The sequence below is a fragment of the Bos grunniens genome, chromosome 20 (assembly GCF_055505025.1).
Source record: "Bos grunniens cultivar Pamir isolate PY7600 chromosome 20, Bosgru_T2T1.0, whole genome shotgun sequence".
NCBI classification, from domain to species: Eukaryota; Metazoa; Chordata; class Mammalia; order Artiodactyla; family Bovidae; genus Bos; species Bos grunniens.
The window spans coordinates 73195172-73213933 of NC_141184.1; the positions used below are offsets into that span (position 1 = coordinate 73195172).

General features: G+C 55.9%; 2 pseudogenes; both read right to left on the bottom strand.

The window, feature by feature from the left end:
- Positions 1 to 2027: 2027 nt before the first annotated feature.
- On the bottom strand, positions 2028 to 2147 carry LOC147350787 (5S ribosomal RNA; annotated as a pseudogene).
- Positions 2148 to 9147: 7000 nt separating this feature from the next.
- LOC147350788 (5S ribosomal RNA) lies at positions 9148 to 9267 on the bottom strand (annotated as a pseudogene).
- Positions 9268 to 18762: the final 9495 nt, after the last annotated feature.

Consider the following 18762-nt stretch of genomic DNA (forward strand, 5'->3'; position numbering starts at 1 on the left):
ACTTTATTTCAAATCTCCATGACAAAACCCTAAGGCGTCCAGGAAGAAAGGAGTAGAGGGGCAGACACAAAGAGCAACCTTTCCCCTTGGTGCCATCGCAACCAGCTGCTTAGTTCCTTCATCTCAAGGACTATCATCTGGGCTTCTCTGGTTTGTCTGATTCTTGTTTCGGGGACCGTTTCTCGTCACAAGGCTGTCAACAGTGGGGGTGGGTGGTGTGTGTGTGGGGGGGGGGGAGGGGGGGAGCCCTTCTTTCCATTCCACATGAGACCCAGTGGACAATCCAGGCCCTGCCCACTGCATTGAGTGTGCAGCAACAATATCAACGGTAATGCCGGTGAACAATGCGTATTCCTGGAATCCACTCCGTTGGCTACTGACTGTGTGTGCTGGTGGTCTGGAACCTAGACCTGGAAGCTTTCTGGATGATTGCAAATGACACCAAAGTCTGAGGACGATGGAAGATCTTCACATTTCTGCAAGAGCCACACACCTCCAGAAGGAACCACAAGACTTGCCTGAAATGGTCAAGGTATAAGTATTGGACTCAACGTTGGAAGGTCTCCACCTTTGCTATGGAAGTCAAACGATCTTTCTTTGAAATGAAAATGGAGCCTACTGAACGTTCACATTCTTCTAGAGCATTTGAAAAGCCCTAACTTGTAGAAATCTGCTGTACGAGTTCCTTGAAAGCAAGACCCTCTATGTATGGATATGTCTTCATGCCTTAGATTGTGCCTCGAATATAGTGTACCCATCAACCCAGGAAAGGAAAGAATTGAATCGCCAAATATACAAAGAGATCAAAAGTGCCGAGCCAAGTGACCCCTTGAGGCTTCCAAGAGCTTTTCTGTCTTTCACACACTAAGTAAATACTGAGCACCTACGATGAGCTAGGAGGCATGTAATAAGTTTCAGGGAATAGAAGGCGGAGAGAAGAAGACACAGAGTTCCTGCTTTCACTGAGACGACTCTAATGATACATCACAGGCAGATCCTTTGAGAACCTATAGAGGGGCCTCTTCCCTCACCACAAAACCTGGGTGTCAGGGAAGGCTTTCCAGAGGCACCATTTCGTTGAGGTCCATAGGTTGAACCTAGGTAAACCAGGGTTGAGATGCAGGAAGAATTTCAGGCAGGGAAAATAGCATCTTGGAAGGCTATGTGACCAGGGAAACTTAGGACATTCAAGAAACGAAAAATGCCCTATGGGATGGAAGCCAAAGAGTGCAGAGGGCATTCCAGGCAAAAGACATCAGAGAAGAACGTGAGGAGCAAGCCTGAAGGGAAGTGGTCGTATCTTCAATATGCTGGGAAAATACGAGAGCCGTTGGAGCAGGGAGGTGACAGCATTGCATCTGCATTTCCAAAAGGTCATCTTGCTCCACGTCACTAATGATTGGAGAGGCTCAACTCCAAACTCCAAGGAGGGACCACTTCACATGAGTCCGACTGGGCCTCACTGCGATGTCTGTCAATAACCGATGCTGGAGAAGATGTGGAGCAAAGGGAACTCTCCTCCACGGTGAGTAGGAATGGGCGTGGGTAGAGCCGGTATGGAAAAGAATATGGAGGTTCCCGAAGGAACTAAAAGTGGAAGTAGCCTATGGTCCAGCAGTCCGACTCCCAGGCATAGATCCACCCACGGTATAAGTGAACAAGATAGATGCCCCGTTTGGGCACATCTATCTGTGCGTGCGCGCGCACATGCGCATGCGCGATCGCCTCGAGGCAGGGGGTGGGGCGGGGGCCGGGGCTCTGGCTGGAGTCGGTGCAAGCCCCGGGATCGCCTGAGGCAAGCCAAAGGAGCCCCAGGTGGAGACGGGACTGCCGGTCGTCGGGTGTCCTGGAAGCCGAATGCGAATGCGGAGGGGCTCGCGGGCCGCGCGGAGGCAACCCAGGTCTGCAGCGGGAGTCGGGGCCCCGGCCACCCGCTCCCCGCGGCCCGGGAGGGGCTGGGGCTGCGGGGGGGATCCAAGAATCGGGACGCGCGGCGGGGGCTAAAGGACCTCTTCTGGTAGGCAAAAAGCCTCGAGCACCCGGGATTCCCAGGTGGTCTCCCATCCAAGATACTAACCAGGCCCGACCCTGCTTAGCTTCCGAGATCAGACGAGATCGGGCGCCTTCAGGCTGATACGGCCTGAGACGGTGGCGCTTGGCTCGGGGCGCCCTAAGAGCCTTGCGCTTCGCCTCCCTTTCGCTCTGCCCTGCAGGTCGGGCCAACGGGCCGCACCTCTCGTCGCGGGGCATGCTGTACTTGAGCCGCACGACCCGCGACCGGACTCCAGCCTGCTGACGCCGGCCCGCCCCCCCACCCCCACCCCCCGAACACCGCCAACACCAGACCAGCAAGCGCCTGGCCGGGCCCGGGGGCCCGAGGGGCTTCCAGGACCCCCCATTGACCGGGAGGTCGTGCGTGCGTGCGTGCGCGCGGGGCCTGGGGGCTGGGCTGAGGGGTGCGGAGGTCTCGGCGCCCTCCCACCCGCGGCCACTCCAGACCCGGCCGCGCTCGCTGAGCCGGGCCTCCCCCCGATCCCATTCGCTGCTCAGGCCCGCGCGGCCCCGGAGGTGTCGGTCTTCGGCGCCCGCCGCCTCCCAACCCCCGGGGCCCAGGGGCCTCTGAACCTCCTGCGGGCCTAGACGCAGCGAAACTTGAGCGCCCAACTTGCCCGGCACCTGTCCGGTGCCCAAACCCACCAGAAGCCAGGGAGGCGCGGTCGACCGGAGCGCCTCAGCCCCTCCCCTTCGCACTACCGAGGCCCCCCCTTTGCCCCCACGCCAAGCCCTCGACCTTCCTGAGAGAGCAGACGAGCCACAGGCAGGCACACAGACAGACACACAGACACTCGCACGCACCCACGCCAAGGGAGACAGCTGGCCTGCGCAAGCTCCTCAGCCAGAGCCAGAGCGCCTGGGAGAGGCCGGGGCCAGACGAACGGGCCGGCGGCTGGCTGTCAGGAGATACAGAGGCAGAAATACATGAAGATTCCGAGACAGACTCCAAGACGGCAAGAGGAGATACACACACACACACACACACACACACACACACACACACACTTGAGTGTGGTCTTTGGAAATACTTGTGTTCGTAGTTGCTGGGTTGAGCCCAACTTTAATACAACCCATGGACTGCGGCCCATCAGGCTCCTCTGTCCGTGGCATTTCCCAGGCGAGGATACTGGGAGTGGGTTGCCATTTCCTTCTCCGGCGGGATCTTCCCGACCCAGGGATCAAACCCCAGTCTCCTGCGCGCGGATGCCTTGCCATCTGAACCAGGACATTGCTAATTCCCTAGGCAAAATACAAAGAATAGAGCTCGTGTTCTACTAAATGGAAAGACGATTTCAAAAACAGAAGCTGTCCTTTGTTGGTATCTTTGAATCTTTATGTAGTTTTCGTTGATTTTTACTGTTAAGGCTAACTGAACAAGGCAAGAGAGAAACCCCAGAATTGAAAAGCAATTGACGGTTTTGAAAGAAACATGTGCAGGCGAAGCTCTCTTCCTTTTTGAGAGATGGTTAAATGCAAAATCTTGATTCAACACATATGACTTTTGTGCACTTTATTTCAAATCTCCATGACAAAACCCTAAGGCGTCCAGGAAGAAAGGAGTAGAGGGGCAGACACAAAGAGCAACCTTTCCCCTTGGTGCCATCGCAACCAGCTGCTTAGTTCCTTCATCTCAAGGACTATCATCTGGGCTTCTCTGGTTTGTCTGATTCTTGTTTCGGGGACCGTTTCTCGTCACAAGGCTGTCAACAGTGGGGGTGGGTGGTGTGTGTGTGGGGGGGGGGGAGGGGGGGAGCCCTTCTTTCCATTCCACATGAGACCCAGTGGACAATCCAGGCCCTGCCCACTGCATTGAGTGTGCAGCAACAATATCAACGGTAATGCCGGTGAACAATGCGTATTCCTGGAATCCACTCCGTTGGCTACTGACTGTGTGTGCTGGTGGTCTGGAACCTAGACCTGGAAGCTTTCTGGATGATTGCAAATGACACCAAAGTCTGAGGACGATGGAAGATCTTCACATTTCTGCAAGAGCCACACACCTCCAGAAGGAACCACAAGACTTGCCTGAAATGGTCAAGGTATAAGTATTGGACTCAACGTTGGAAGGTCTCCACCTTTGCTATGGAAGTCAAACGATCTTTCTTTGAAATGAAAATGGAGCCTACTGAACGTTCACATTCTTCTAGAGCATTTGAAAAGCCCTAACTTGTAGAAATCTGCTGTACGAGTTCCTTGAAAGCAAGACCCTCTATGTATGGATATGTCTTCATGCCTTAGATTGTGCCTCGAATATAGTGTACCCATCAACCCAGGAAAGGAAAGAATTGAATCGCCAAATATACAAAGAGATCAAAAGTGCCGAGCCAAGTGACCCCTTGAGGCTTCCAAGAGCTTTTCTGTCTTTCACACACTAAGTAAATACTGAGCACCTACGATGAGCTAGGAGGCATGTAATAAGTTTCAGGGAATAGAAGGCGGAGAGAAGAAGACACAGAGTTCCTGCTTTCACTGAGACGACTCTAATGATACATCACAGGCAGATCCTTTGAGAACCTATAGAGGGGCCTCTTCCCTCACCACAAAACCTGGGTGTCAGGGAAGGCTTTCCAGAGGCACCATTTCGTTGAGGTCCATAGGTTGAACCTAGGTAAACCAGGGTTGAGATGCAGGAAGAATTTCAGGCAGGGAAAATAGCATCTTGGAAGGCTATGTGACCAGGGAAACTTAGGACATTCAAGAAACGAAAAATGCCCTATGGGATGGAAGCCAAAGAGTGCAGAGGGCATTCCAGGCAAAAGACATCAGAGAAGAACGTGAGGAGCAAGCCTGAAGGGAAGTGGTCGTATCTTCAATATGCTGGGAAAATACGAGAGCCGTTGGAGCAGGGAGGTGACAGCATTGCATCTGCATTTCCAAAAGGTCATCTTGCTCCACGTCACTAATGATTGGAGAGGCTCAACTCCAAACTCCAAGGAGGGACCACTTCACATGAGTCCGACTGGGCCTCACTGCGATGTCTGTCAATAACCGATGCTGGAGAAGATGTGGAGCAAAGGGAACTCTCCTCCACGGTGAGTAGGAATGGGCGTGGGTAGAGCCGGTATGGAAAAGAATATGGAGGTTCCCGAAGGAACTAAAAGTGGAAGTAGCCTATGGTCCAGCAGTCCGACTCCCAGGCATAGATCCACCCACGGTATAAGTGAACAAGATAGATGCCCCGTTTGGGCACATCTATCTGTGCGTGCGCGCGCACATGCGCATGCGCGATCGCCTCGAGGCAGGGGGTGGGGCGGGGGCCGGGGCTCTGGCTGGAGTCGGTGCAAGCCCCGGGATTGCCTGAGGCAAGCCAAAGGAGCCCCAGGTGGAGACGGGACTGCCGGTCGTCGGGTGTCCTGGAAGCCGAATGCGAATGCGGAGGGGCTCGCGGGCCGCGCGGAGGCAACCCAGGTCTGCAGCGGGAGTCGGGGCCCCGGCCACCCGCTCCCCGCGGCCCGGGAGGGGCTGGGGCTGCGGGGGGGATCCAAGAATCGGGACGCGCGGCGGGGGCTAAAGGACCTCTTCTGGTAGGCAAAAAGCCTCGAGCACCCGGGATTCCCAGGTGGTCTCCCATCCAAGATACTAACCAGGCCCGACCCTGCTTAGCTTCCGAGATCAGACGAGATCGGGCGCCTTCAGGCTGAGACGGTGGCGCTTGGCTCGGGGCGCCCTAAGAGCCTTGCGCTTCGCCTCCCTTTCGCTCTGCCCTGCAGGTCGGGCCAACGGGCCGCACCTCTCGTCGCGGGGCATGCTGTACTTGAGCCGCACGACCCGCGACCGGACTCCAGCCTGCTGACGCCGGCCCGCCCCCCCACCCCCACCCCCCGAACACCGCCAACACCAGACCAGCAAGCGCCTGGCCGGGCCCGGGGGCCCGAGGGGCTTCCAGGACCCCCCATTGACCGGGAGGTCGTGCGTGCGTGCGTGCGCGCGGGGCCTGGGGGCTGGGCTGAGGGGTGCGGAGGTCTCGGCGCCCTCCCACCCGCGGCCACTCCAGACCCGGCCGCGCTCGCTGAGCCGGGCCTCCCCCCGATCCCATTCGCTGCTCAGGCCCGCGCGGCCCCGGAGGTGTCGGTCTTCGGCGCCCGCCGCCTCCCAACCCCCGGGGCCCAGGGGCCTCTGAACCTCCTGCGGGCCTAGACGCAGCGAAACTTGAGCGCCCAACTTGCCCGGCACCTGTCCGGTGCCCAAACCCACCAGAAGCCAGGGAGGCGCGGTCGACCGGAGCGCCTCAGCCCCTCCCCTTCGCACTACCGAGGCCCCCCCTTTGCCCCCACGCCAAGCCCTCGACCTTCCTGAGAGAGCAGACGAGCCACAGGCAGGCACACAGACAGACACACAGACACTCGCACGCACCCACGCCAAGGGAGACAGCTGGCCTGCGCAAGCTCCTCAGCCAGAGCCAGAGCGCCTGGGAGAGGCCGGGGCCAGACGAACGGGCCGGCGGCTGGCTGTCAGGAGATACAGAGGCAGAAATACATGAAGATTCCGAGACAGACTCCAAGACGGCAAGAGGAGATACACACACACACACACACACACACACACACACACACACACACACACTTGAGTGTGGTCTTTGGAAATACTTGTGTTCGTAGTTGCTGGGTTGAGCCCAACTTTAATACAACCCATGGACTGCGGCCCATCAGGCTCCTCTGTCCGTGGCATTTCCCAGGCGAGGATACTGGGAGTGGGTTGCCATTTCCTTCTCCGGCGGGATCTTCCCGACCCAGGGATCAAACCCCAGTCTCCTGCGCGCGGATGCCTTGCCATCTGAACCAGGACATTGCTAATTCCCTAGGCAAAATACAAAGAATAGAGCTCGTGTTCTACTAAATGGAAAGACGATTTCAAAAACAGAAGCTGTCCTTTGTTGGTATCTTTGAATCTTTATGTAGTTTTCGTTGATTTTTACTGTTAAGGCTAACTGAACAAGGCAAGAGAGAAACCCCAGAATTGAAAAGCAATTGACGGTTTTGAAAGAAACATGTGCAGGCGAAGCTCTCTTCCTTTTTGAGAGATGGTTAAATGCAAAATCTTGATTCAACACATATGACTTTTGTGCACTTTATTTCAAATCTCCATGACAAAACCCTAAGGCGTCCAGGAAGAAAGGAGTAGAGGGGCAGACACAAAGAGCAACCTTTCCCCTTGGTGCCATCGCAACCAGCTGCTTAGTTCCTTCATCTCAAGGACTATCATCTGGGCTTCTCTGGTTTGTCTGATTCTTGTTTCGGGGACCGTTTCTCGTCACAAGGCTGTCAACAGTGGGGGTGGGTGGTGTGTGTGTGTGGGGGGGGGAGGGGGGGAGCCCTTCTTTCCATTCCACATGAGACCCAGTGGACAATCCAGGCCCTGCCCACTGCATTGAGTGTGCAGCAACAATATCAACGGTAATGCCGGTGAACAATGCGTATTCCTGGAATCCACTCCGTTGGCTACTGACTGTGTGTGCTGGTGGTCTGGAACCTAGACCTGGAAGCTTTCTGGATGATTGCAAATGACACCAAAGTCTGAGGACGATGGAAGATCTTCACATTTCTGCAAGAGCCACACACCTCCAGAAGGAACCACAAGACTTGCCTGAAATGGTCAAGGTATAAGTATTGGACTCAACGTTGGAAGGTCTCCACCTTTGCTATGGAAGTCAAACGATCTTTCTTTGAAATGAAAATGGAGCCTACTGAACGTTCACATTCTTCTAGAGCATTTGAAAAGCCCTAACTTGTAGAAATCTGCTGTACGAGTTCCTTGAAAGCAAGACCCTCTATGTATGGATATGTCTTCATGCCTTAGATTGTGCCTCGAATATAGTGTACCCATCAACCCAGGAAAGGAAAGAATTGAATCGCCAAATATACAAAGAGATCAAAAGTGCCGAGCCAAGTGACCCCTTGAGGCTTCCAAGAGCTTTTCTGTCTTTCACACACTAAGTAAATACTGAGCACCTACGATGAGCTAGGAGGCATGTAATAAGTTTCAGGGAATAGAAGGCGGAGAGAAGAAGACACAGAGTTCCTGCTTTCACTGAGACGACTCTAATGATACATCACAGGCAGATCCTTTGAGAACCTATAGAGGGGCCTCTTCCCTCACCACAAAACCTGGGTGTCAGGGAAGGCTTTCCAGAGGCACCATTTCGTTGAGGTCCATAGGTTGAACCTAGGTAAACCAGGGTTGAGATGCAGGAAGAATTTCAGGCAGGGAAAATAGCATCTTGGAAGGCTATGTGACCAGGGAAACTTAGGACATTCAAGAAACGAAAAATGCCCTATGGGATGGAAGCCAAAGAGTGCAGAGGGCATTCCAGGCAAAAGACATCAGAGAAGAACGTGAGGAGCAAGCCTGAAGGGAAGTGGTCGTATCTTCAATATGCTGGGAAAATACGAGAGCCGTTGGAGCAGGGAGGTGACAGCATTGCATCTGCATTTCCAAAAGGTCATCTTGCTCCACGTCACTAATGATTGGAGAGGCTCAACTCCAAACTCCAAGGAGGGACCACTTCACATGAGTCCGACTGGGCCTCACTGCGATGTCTGTCAATAACCGATGCTGGAGAAGATGTGGAGCAAAGGGAACTCTCCTCCACGGTGAGTAGGAATGGGCGTGGGTAGAGCCGGTATGGAAAAGAATATGGAGGTTCCCGAAGGAACTAAAAGTGGAAGTAGCCTATGGTCCAGCAGTCCGACTCCCAGGCATAGATCCACCCACGGTATAAGTGAACAAGATAGATGCCCCGTTTGGGCACATCTATCTGTGCGTGCGCGCGCACATGCGCATGCGCGATCGCCTCGAGGCAGGGGGTGGGGCGGGGGCCGGGGCTCTGGCTGGAGTCGGTGCAAGCCCCGGGATTGCCTGAGGCAAGCCAAAGGAGCCCCAGGTGGAGACGGGACTGCCGGTCGTCGGGTGTCCTGGAAGCCGAATGCGAATGCGGAGGGGCTCGCGGGCCGCGCGGAGGCAACCCAGGTCTGCAGCGGGAGTCGGGGCCCCGGCCACCCGCTCCCCGCGGCCCGGGAGGGGCTGGGGCTGCGGGGGGGATCCAAGAATCGGGACGCGCGGCGGGGGCTAAAGGACCTCTTCTGGTAGGCAAAAAGCCTCGAGCACCCGGGATTCCCAGGTGGTCTCCCATCCAAGATACTAACCAGGCCCGACCCTGCTTAGCTTCCGAGATCAGACGAGATCGGGCGCCTTCAGGCTGATACGGCCTGAGACGGTGGCGCTTGGCTCGGGGCGCCCTAAGAGCCTTGCGCTTCGCCTCCTTTTCGCTCTGCCCTGCAGGTCGGGCCAACGGGCCGCACCTCTCGTCGCGGGGCATGCTGTACTTGAGCCGCACGACCCGCGACCGGACTCCAGCCTGCTGACGCCGGCCCGCCCCCCCACCCCCACCCCCCGAACACCGCCAACACCAGACCAGCAAGCGCCTGGCCGGGCCCGGGGGCCCGAGGGGCTTCCAGGACCCCCCATTGACCGGGAGGTCGTGCGTGCGTGCGTGCGCGCGGGGCCTGGGGGCTGGGCTGAGGGGTGCGGAGGTCTCGGCGCCCTCCCACCCGCGGCCACTCCAGACCCGGCCGCGCTCGCTGAGCCGGGCCTCCCCCCGATCCCATTCGCTGCTCAGGCCCGCGCGGCCCCGGAGGTGTCGGTCTTCGGCGCCCGCCGCCTCCCAACCCCCGGGGCCCAGGGGCCTCTGAACCTCCTGCGGGCCTAGACGCAGCGAAACTTGAGCGCCCAACTTGCCCGGCACCTGTCCGGTGCCCAAACCCACCAGAAGCCAGGGAGGCGCGGTCGACCGGAGCGCCTCAGCCCCTCCCCTTCGCACTACCGAGGCCCCCCCTTTGCCCCCACGCCAAGCCCTCGACCTTCCTGAGAGAGCAGACGAGCCACAGGCAGGCACACAGACAGACACACAGACACTCGCACGCACCCACGCCAAGGGAGACAGCTGGCCTGCGCAAGCTCCTCAGCCAGAGCCAGAGCGCCTGGGAGAGGCCGGGGCCAGACGAACGGGCCGGCGGCTGGCTGTCAGGAGATACAGAGGCAGAAATACATGAAGATTCCGAGACAGACTCCAAGACGGCAAGAGGAGATACACACACACACACACACACACACACACACACACACACACACACTTGAGTGTGGTCTTTGGAAATACTTGTGTTCGTAGTTGCTGGGTTGAGCCCAACTTTAATACAACCCATGGACTGCGGCCCATCAGGCTCCTCTGTCCGTGGCATTTCCCAGGCGAGGATACTGGGAGTGGGTTGCCATTTCCTTCTCCGGCGGGATCTTCCCGACCCAGGGATCAAACCCCAGTCTCCTGCGCGCGGATGCCTTGCCATCTGAACCAGGACATTGCTAATTCCCTAGGCAAAATACAAAGAATAGAGCTCGTGTTCTACTAAATGGAAAGACGATTTCAAAAACAGAAGCTGTCCTTTGTTGGTATCTTTGAATCTTTATGTAGTTTTCGTTGATTTTTACTGTTAAGGCTAACTGAACAAGGCAAGAGAGAAACCCCAGAATTGAAAAGCAATTGACGGTTTTGAAAGAAACATGTGCAGGCGAAGCTCTCTTCCTTTTTGAGAGATGGTTAAATGCAAAATCTTGATTCAACACATATGACTTTTGTGCACTTTATTTCAAATCTCCATGACAAAACCCTAAGGCGTCCAGGAAGAAAGGAGTAGAGGGGCAGACACAAAGAGCAACCTTTCCCCTTGGTGCCATCGCAACCAGCTGCTTAGTTCCTTCATCTCAAGGACTATCATCTGGGCTTCTCTGGTTTGTCTGATTCTTGTTTCGGGGACCGTTTCTCGTCACAAGGCTGTCAACAGTGGGGGTGGGTGGTGTGTGTGTGTGGGGGGGGGAGGGGGGGAGCCCTTCTTTCCATTCCACATGAGACCCAGTGGACAATCCAGGCCCTGCCCACTGCATTGAGTGTGCAGCAACAATATCAACGGTAATGCCGGTGAACAATGCGTATTCCTGGAATCCACTCCGTTGGCTACTGACTGTGTGTGCTGGTGGTCTGGAACCTAGACCTGGAAGCTTTCTGGATGATTGCAAATGACACCAAAGTCTGAGGACGATGGAAGATCTTCACATTTCTGCAAGAGCCACACACCTCCAGAAGGAACCACAAGACTTGCCTGAAATGGTCAAGGTATAAGTATTGGACTCAACGTTGGAAGGTCTCCACCTTTGCTATGGAAGTCAAACGATCTTTCTTTGAAATGAAAATGGAGCCTACTGAACGTTCACATTCTTCTAGAGCATTTGAAAAGCCCTAACTTGTAGAAATCTGCTGTACGAGTTCCTTGAAAGCAAGACCCTCTATGTATGGATATGTCTTCATGCCTTAGATTGTGCCTCGAATATAGTGTACCCATCAACCCAGGAAAGGAAAGAATTGAATCGCCAAATATACAAAGAGATCAAAAGTGCCGAGCCAAGTGACCCCTTGAGGCTTCCAAGAGCTTTTCTGTCTTTCACACACTAAGTAAATACTGAGCACCTACGATGAGCTAGGAGGCATGTAATAAGTTTCAGGGAATAGAAGGCGGAGAGAAGAAGACACAGAGTTCCTGCTTTCACTGAGACGACTCTAATGATACATCACAGGCAGATCCTTTGAGAACCTATAGAGGGGCCTCTTCCCTCACCACAAAACCTGGGTGTCAGGGAAGGCTTTCCAGAGGCACCATTTCGTTGAGGTCCATAGGTTGAACCTAGGTAAACCAGGGTTGAGATGCAGGAAGAATTTCAGGCAGGGAAAATAGCATCTTGGAAGGCTATGTGACCAGGGAAACTTAGGACATTCAAGAAACGAAAAATGCCCTATGGGATGGAAGCCAAAGAGTGCAGAGGGCATTCCAGGCAAAAGACATCAGAGAAGAACGTGAGGAGCAAGCCTGAAGGGAAGTGGTCGTATCTTCAATATGCTGGGAAAATACGAGAGCCGTTGGAGCAGGGAGGTGACAGCATTGCATCTGCATTTCCAAAAGGTCATCTTGCTCCACGTCACTAATGATTGGAGAGGCTCAACTCCAAACTCCAAGGAGGGACCACTTCACATGAGTCCGACTGGGCCTCACTGCGATGTCTGTCAATAACCGATGCTGGAGAAGATGTGGAGCAAAGGGAACTCTCCTCCACGGTGAGTAGGAATGGGCGTGGGTAGAGCCGGTATGGAAAAGAATATGGAGGTTCCCGAAGGAACTAAAAGTGGAAGTAGCCTATGGTCCAGCAGTCCGACTCCCAGGCATAGATCCACCCACGGTATAAGTGAACAAGATAGATGCCCCGTTTGGGCACATCTATCTGTGCGTGCGCGCGCACATGCGCATGCGCGATCGCCTCGAGGCAGGGGGTGGGGCGGGGGCCGGGGCTCTGGCTGGAGTCGGTGCAAGCCCCGGGATTGCCTGAGGCAAGCCAAAGGAGCCCCAGGTGGAGACGGGACTGCCGGTCGTCGGGTGTCCTGGAAGCCGAATGCGAATGCGGAGGGGCTCGCGGGCCGCGCGGAGGCAACCCAGGTCTGCAGCGGGAGTCGGGGCCCCGGCCACCCGCTCCCCGCGGCCCGGGAGGGGCTGGGGCTGCGGGGGGGATCCAAGAATCGGGACGCGCGGCGGGGGCTAAAGGACCTCTTCTGGTAGGCAAAAAGCCTCGAGCACCCGGGATTCCCAGGTGGTCTCCCATCCAAGATACTAACCAGGCCCGACCCTGCTTAGCTTCCGAGATCAGACGAGATCGGGCGCCTTCAGGCTGAGACGGTGGCGCTTGGCTCGGGGCGCCCTAAGAGCCTTGCGCTTCGCCTCCCTTTCGCTCTGCCCTGCAGGTCGGGCCAACGGGCCGCACCTCTCGTCGCGGGGCATGCTGTACTTGAGCCGCACGACCCGCGACCGGACTCCAGCCTGCTGACGCCGGCCCGCCCCCCCCCCCCCCACCCCCCGAACACCGCCAACACCAGACCAGCAAGCGCCTGGCCGGGCCCGGGGGCCCGAGGGGCTTCCAGGACCCCCCATTGACCGGGAGGTCGTGCGTGCGTGCGTGCGCGCGGGGCCTGGGGGCTGGGCTGAGGGGTGCGGAGGTCTCGGCGCCCTCCCACCCGCGGCCACTCCAGACCCGGCCGCGCTCGCTGAGCCGGGCCTCCCCCCGATCCCATTCGCTGCTCAGGCCCGCGCGGCCCCGGAGGTGTCGGTCTTCGGCGCCCGCCGCCTCCCAACCCCCGGGGCCCAGGGGCCTCTGAACCTCCTGCGGGCCTAGACGCAGCGAAACTTGAGCGCCCAACTTGCCCGGCACCTGTCCGGTGCCCAAACCCACCAGAAGCCAGGGAGGCGCGGTCGACCGGAGCGCCTCAGCCCCTCCCCTTCGCACTACCGAGGCCCCCCCTTTGCCCCCACGCCAAGCCCTCGACCTTCCTGAGAGAGCAGACGAGCCACAGGCAGGCACACAGACAGACACACAGACACTCGCACGCACCCACGCCAAGGGAGACAGCTGGCCTGCGCAAGCTCCTCAGCCAGAGCCAGAGCGCCTGGGAGAGGCCGGGGCCAGACGAACGGGCCGGCGGCTGGCTGTCAGGAGATACAGAGGCAGAAATACATGAAGATTCCGAGACAGACTCCAAGACGGCAAGAGGAGATACACACACACACACACACACACACACACACACACACACACTTGAGTGTGGTCTTTGGAAATACTTGTGTTCGTAGTTGCTGGGTTGAGCCCAACTTTAATACAACCCATGGACTGCGGCCCATCAGGCTCCTCTGTCCGTGGCATTTCCCAGGCGAGGATACTGGGAGTGGGTTGCCATTTCCTTCTCCGGCGGGATCTTCCCGACCCAGGGATCAAACCCCAGTCTCCTGCGCGCGGATGCCTTGCCATCTGAACCAGGACATTGCTAATTCCCTAGGCAAAATACAAAGAATAGAGCTCGTGTTCTACTAAATGGAAAGACGATTTCAAAAACAGAAGCTGTCCTTTGTTGGTATCTTTGAATCTTTATGTAGTTTTCGTTGATTTTTACTGTTAAGGCTAACTGAACAAGGCAAGAGAGAAACCCCAGAATTGAAAAGCAATTGACGGTTTTGAAAGAAACATGTGCAGGCGAAGCTCTCTTCCTTTTTGAGAGATGGTTAAATGCAAAATCTTGATTCAACACATATGACTTTTGTGCACTTTATTTCAAATCTCCATGACAAAACCCTAAGGCGTCCAGGAAGAAAGGAGTAGAGGGGCAGACACAAAGAGCAACCTTTCCCCTTGGTGCCATCGCAACCAGCTGCTTAGTTCCTTCATCTCAAGGACTATCATCTGGGCTTCTCTGGTTTGTCTGATTCTTGTTTCGGGGACCGTTTCTCGTCACAAGGCTGTCAACAGTGGGGGTGGGTGGTGTGTGTGGGGGGGGGGGGAGGGGGGGAGCCCTTCTTTCCATTCCACATGAGACCCAGTGGACAATCCAGGCCCTGCCCACTGCATTGAGTGTGCAGCAACAATATCAACGGTAATGCCGGTGAACAATGCGTATTCCTGGAATCCACTCCGTTGGCTACTGACTGTGTGTGCTGGTGGTCTGGAACCTAGACCTGGAAGCTTTCTGGATGATTGCAAATGACACCAAAGTCTGAGGACGATGGAAGATCTTCACATTTCTGCAAGAGCCACACACCTCCAGAAGGAACCACAAGACTTGCCTGAAATGGTCAAGGTATAAGTATTGGACTCAACGTTGGAAGGTCTCCACCTTTGCTATGGAAGTCAAACGATCTTTCTTTGAAATGAAAATGGAGCCTACTGAACGTTCACATTCTTCTAGAGCATTTGAAAAGCCCTAACTTGTAGAAATCTGCTGTACGAGTTCCTTGAAAGCAAGACCCTCTATGTATGGATATGTCTTCATGCCTTAGATTGTGCCTCGAATATAGTGTACCCATCAACCCAGGAAAGGAAAGAATTGAATCGCCAAATATACAAAGAGATCAAAAGTGCCGAGCCAAGTGACCCCTTGAGGCTTCCAAGAGCTTTTCTGTCTTTCACACACTAAGTAAATACTGAGCACCTACGATGAGCTAGGAGGCATGTAATAAGTTTCAGGGAATAGAAGGCGGAGAGAAGAAGACACAGAGTTCCTGCTTTCACTGAGACGACTCTAATGATACATCACAGGCAGATCCTTTGAGAACCTATAGAGGGGCCTCTTCCCTCACCACAAAACCTGGGTGTCAGGGAAGGCTTTCCAGAGGCACCATTTCGTTGAGGTCCATAGGTTGAACCTAGGTAAACCAGGGTTGAGATGCAGGAAGAATTTCAGGCAGGGAAAATAGCATCTTGGAAGGCTATGTGACCAGGGAAACTTAGGACATTCAAGAAACGAAAAATGCCCTATGGGATGGAAGCCAAAGAGTGCAGAGGGCATTCCAGGCAAAAGACATCAGAGAAGAACGTGAGGAGCAAGCCTGAAGGGAAGTGGTCGTATCTTCAATATGCTGGGAAAATACGAGAGCCGTTGGAGCAGGGAGGTGACAGCATTGCGTCTGCATTTCCAAAAGGTCATCTTGCTCCACGTCACTAATGATTGGAGAGGCTCAACTCCAAACTCCAAGGAGGGACCACTTCACATGAGTCCGACTGGGCCTCACTGCGATGTCTGTCAATAACCGATGCTGGAGAAGATGTGGAGCAAAGGGAACTCTCCTCCACGGTGAGTAGGAATGGGCGTGGGTAGAGCCGGTATGGAAAAGAATATGGAGGTTCCCGAAGGAACTAAAAGTGGAAGTAGCCTATGGTCCAGCAGTCCGACTCCCAGGCATAGATCCACCCACGGTATAAGTGAACAAGATAGATGCCCCGTTTGGGCACATCTATCTGTGCGTGCGCGCGCACATGCGCATGCGCGATCGCCTCGAGGCAGGGGGTGGGGCGGGGGCCGGGGCTCTGGCTGGAGTCGGTGCAAGCCCCGGGATTGCCTGAGGCAAGCCAAAGGAGCCCCAGGTGGAGACGGGACTGCCGGTCGTCGGGTGTCCTGGAAGCCGAATGCGAATGCGGAGGGGCTCGCGGGCCGCGCGGAGGCAACCCAGGTCTGCAGCGGGAGTCGGGGCCCCGGCCACCCGCTCCCCGCGGCCCGGGAGGGGCTGGGGCTGCGGGGGGGATCCAAGAATCGGGACGCGCGGCGGGGGCTAAAGGACCTCTTCTGGTAGGCAAAAAGCCTCGAGCACCCGGGATTCCCAGGTGGTCTCCCATCCAAGATACTAACCAGGCCCGACCCTGCTTAGCTTCCGAGATCAGACGAGATCGGGCGCCTTCAGGCTGAGACGGTGGCGCTTGGCTCGGGGCGCCCTAAGAGCCTTGCGCTTCGCCTCCCTTTCGCTCTGCCCTGCAGGTCGGGCCAACGGGCCGCACCTCTCGTCGCGGGGCATGCTGTACTTGAGCCGCACGACCCGCGACCGGACTCCAGCCTGCTGACGCCGGCCCGCCCCCCCACCCCCACCCCCCGAACACCGCCAACACCAGACCAGCAAGCGCCTGGCCGGGCCCGGGGGCCCGAGGGGCTTCCAGGACCCCCCATTGACCGGGAGGTCGTGCGTGCGTGCGTGCGCGCGGGGCCTGGGGGCTGGGCTGAGGGGTGCGGAGGTCTCGGCGCCCTCCCACCCGCGGCCACTCCAGACCCGGCCGCGCTCGCTGAGCCGGGCCTCCCCCCGATCCCATTCGCTGCTCAGGCCCGCGCGGCCCCGGAGGTGTCGGTCTTCGGCGCCCGCCGCCTCCCAACCCCCGGGGCCCAGGGGCCTCTGAACCTCCTGCGGGCCTAGACGCAGCGAAACTTGAGCGCCCAACTTGCCCGGCACCTGTCCGGTGCCCAAACCCACCAGAAGCCAGGGAGGCGCGGTCGACCGGAGCGCCTCAGCCCCTCCCCTTCGCACTACCGAGGCCCCCCCTTTGCCCCCACGCCAAGCCCTCGACCTTCCTGAGAGAGCAGACGAGCCACAGGCAGGCACACAGACAGACACACAGACACTCGCATGCACCCACGCCAAGGGAGACAGCTGGCCTGCGCAAGCTCCTCAGCCAGAGCCAGAGCGCCTGGGAGAGGCCGGGGCCAGACGAACGGGCCGGCGGCTGGCTGTCAGGAGATACAGAGGCAGAAATACATGAAGATTCCGAGACAGACTCCAAGACGGCAAGAGGAGATACACACACACACACACACACACACACACACACACACACACACTTGAGTGTGGTCTTTGGAAATACTTGTGTTCGTAGTTGCTGGGTTGAGCCCAACTTTAATACAACCCATGGACTGCGGCCCATCAGGCTCCTCTGTCCGTGGCATTTCCCAGGCGAGGATACTGGGAGTGGGTTGCCATTTCCTTCTCCGGCGGGATCTTCCCGACCCAGGGATCAAACCCCAGTCTCCTGCGCGCGGATGCCTTGCCATCTGAACCAGGACATTGCTAATTCCCTAGGCAAAATACAAAGAATAGAGCTCGTGTTCTACTAAATGGAAAGACGATTTCAAAAACAGAAGCTGTCCTTTGTTGGTATCTTTGAATCTTTATGTAGTTTTCGTTGATTTTTACTGTTAAGGCTAACTGAACAAGGCAAGAGAGAAACCCCAGAATTGAAAAGCAATTGACGGTTTTGAAAGAAACATGTGCAGGCGAAGCTCTCTTCCTTTTTGAGAGATGGTTAAATGCAAAATCTTGATTCAACACATATGACTTTTGTGCACTTTATTTCAAATCTCCATGACAAAACCCTAAGGCGTCCAGGAAGAAAGGAGTAGAGGGGCAGACACAAAGAGCAACCTTTCCCCTTGGTGCCATCGCAACCAGCTGCTTAGTTCCTTCATCTCAAGGACTATCATCTGGGCTTCTCTGGTTTGTCTGATTCTTGTTTCAGGGACCGTTTCTCGTCACAAGGCTGTCAACAGTGGGGGTGGGTGGTGTGTGTGTGGGGGGGGGGAGGGGGGGAGCCCTTCTTTCCATTCCACATGAGACCCAGTGGACAATCCAGGCCCTGCCCACTGCATTGAGTGTGCAGCAACAATATCAACGGTAATGCCGGTGAACAATGCGTATTCCTGGAATCCACTCCGTTGGCTACTGACTGTGTGTGCTGGTGGTCTGGAACCTAGACCTGGAAGCTTTCTGGATGATTGCAAATGACACCAAAGTCTGAGGACGATGGAAGATCTTCACATTTCTGCAAGAGCCACACACCTCCAGAAGGAACCACAAGACTTGCCTGAAATGGTCAAGGTATAAGTATTGGACTCAACGTTGGAAGGTCTCCACCTTTGCTATGGAAGTCAAACGATCTTTCTTTGAAATGAAAATGGAGCCTACTGAACGTTCACATTCTTCTAGAGCATTTGAAAAGCCCTAACTTGTAGAAATCTGCTGTACGAGTTCCTTGAAAGCAAGACCCTCTATGTATGGATATGTCTTCATGCCTTAGATTGTGCCTCGAATATAGTGTACCCATCAACCCAGGAAAGGAAAGAATTGAATCGCCAAATATACAAAGAGATCAAAAGTGCCGAGCCAAGTGACCCCTTGAGGCTTCCAAGAGCTTTTCTGTCTTTCACACACTAAGTAAATACTGAGCACCTACGATGAGCTAGGAGGCATGTAATAAGTTTCAGGGAATAGAAGGCGGAGAGAAGAAGACACAGAGTTCCTGCTTTCACTGAGACGA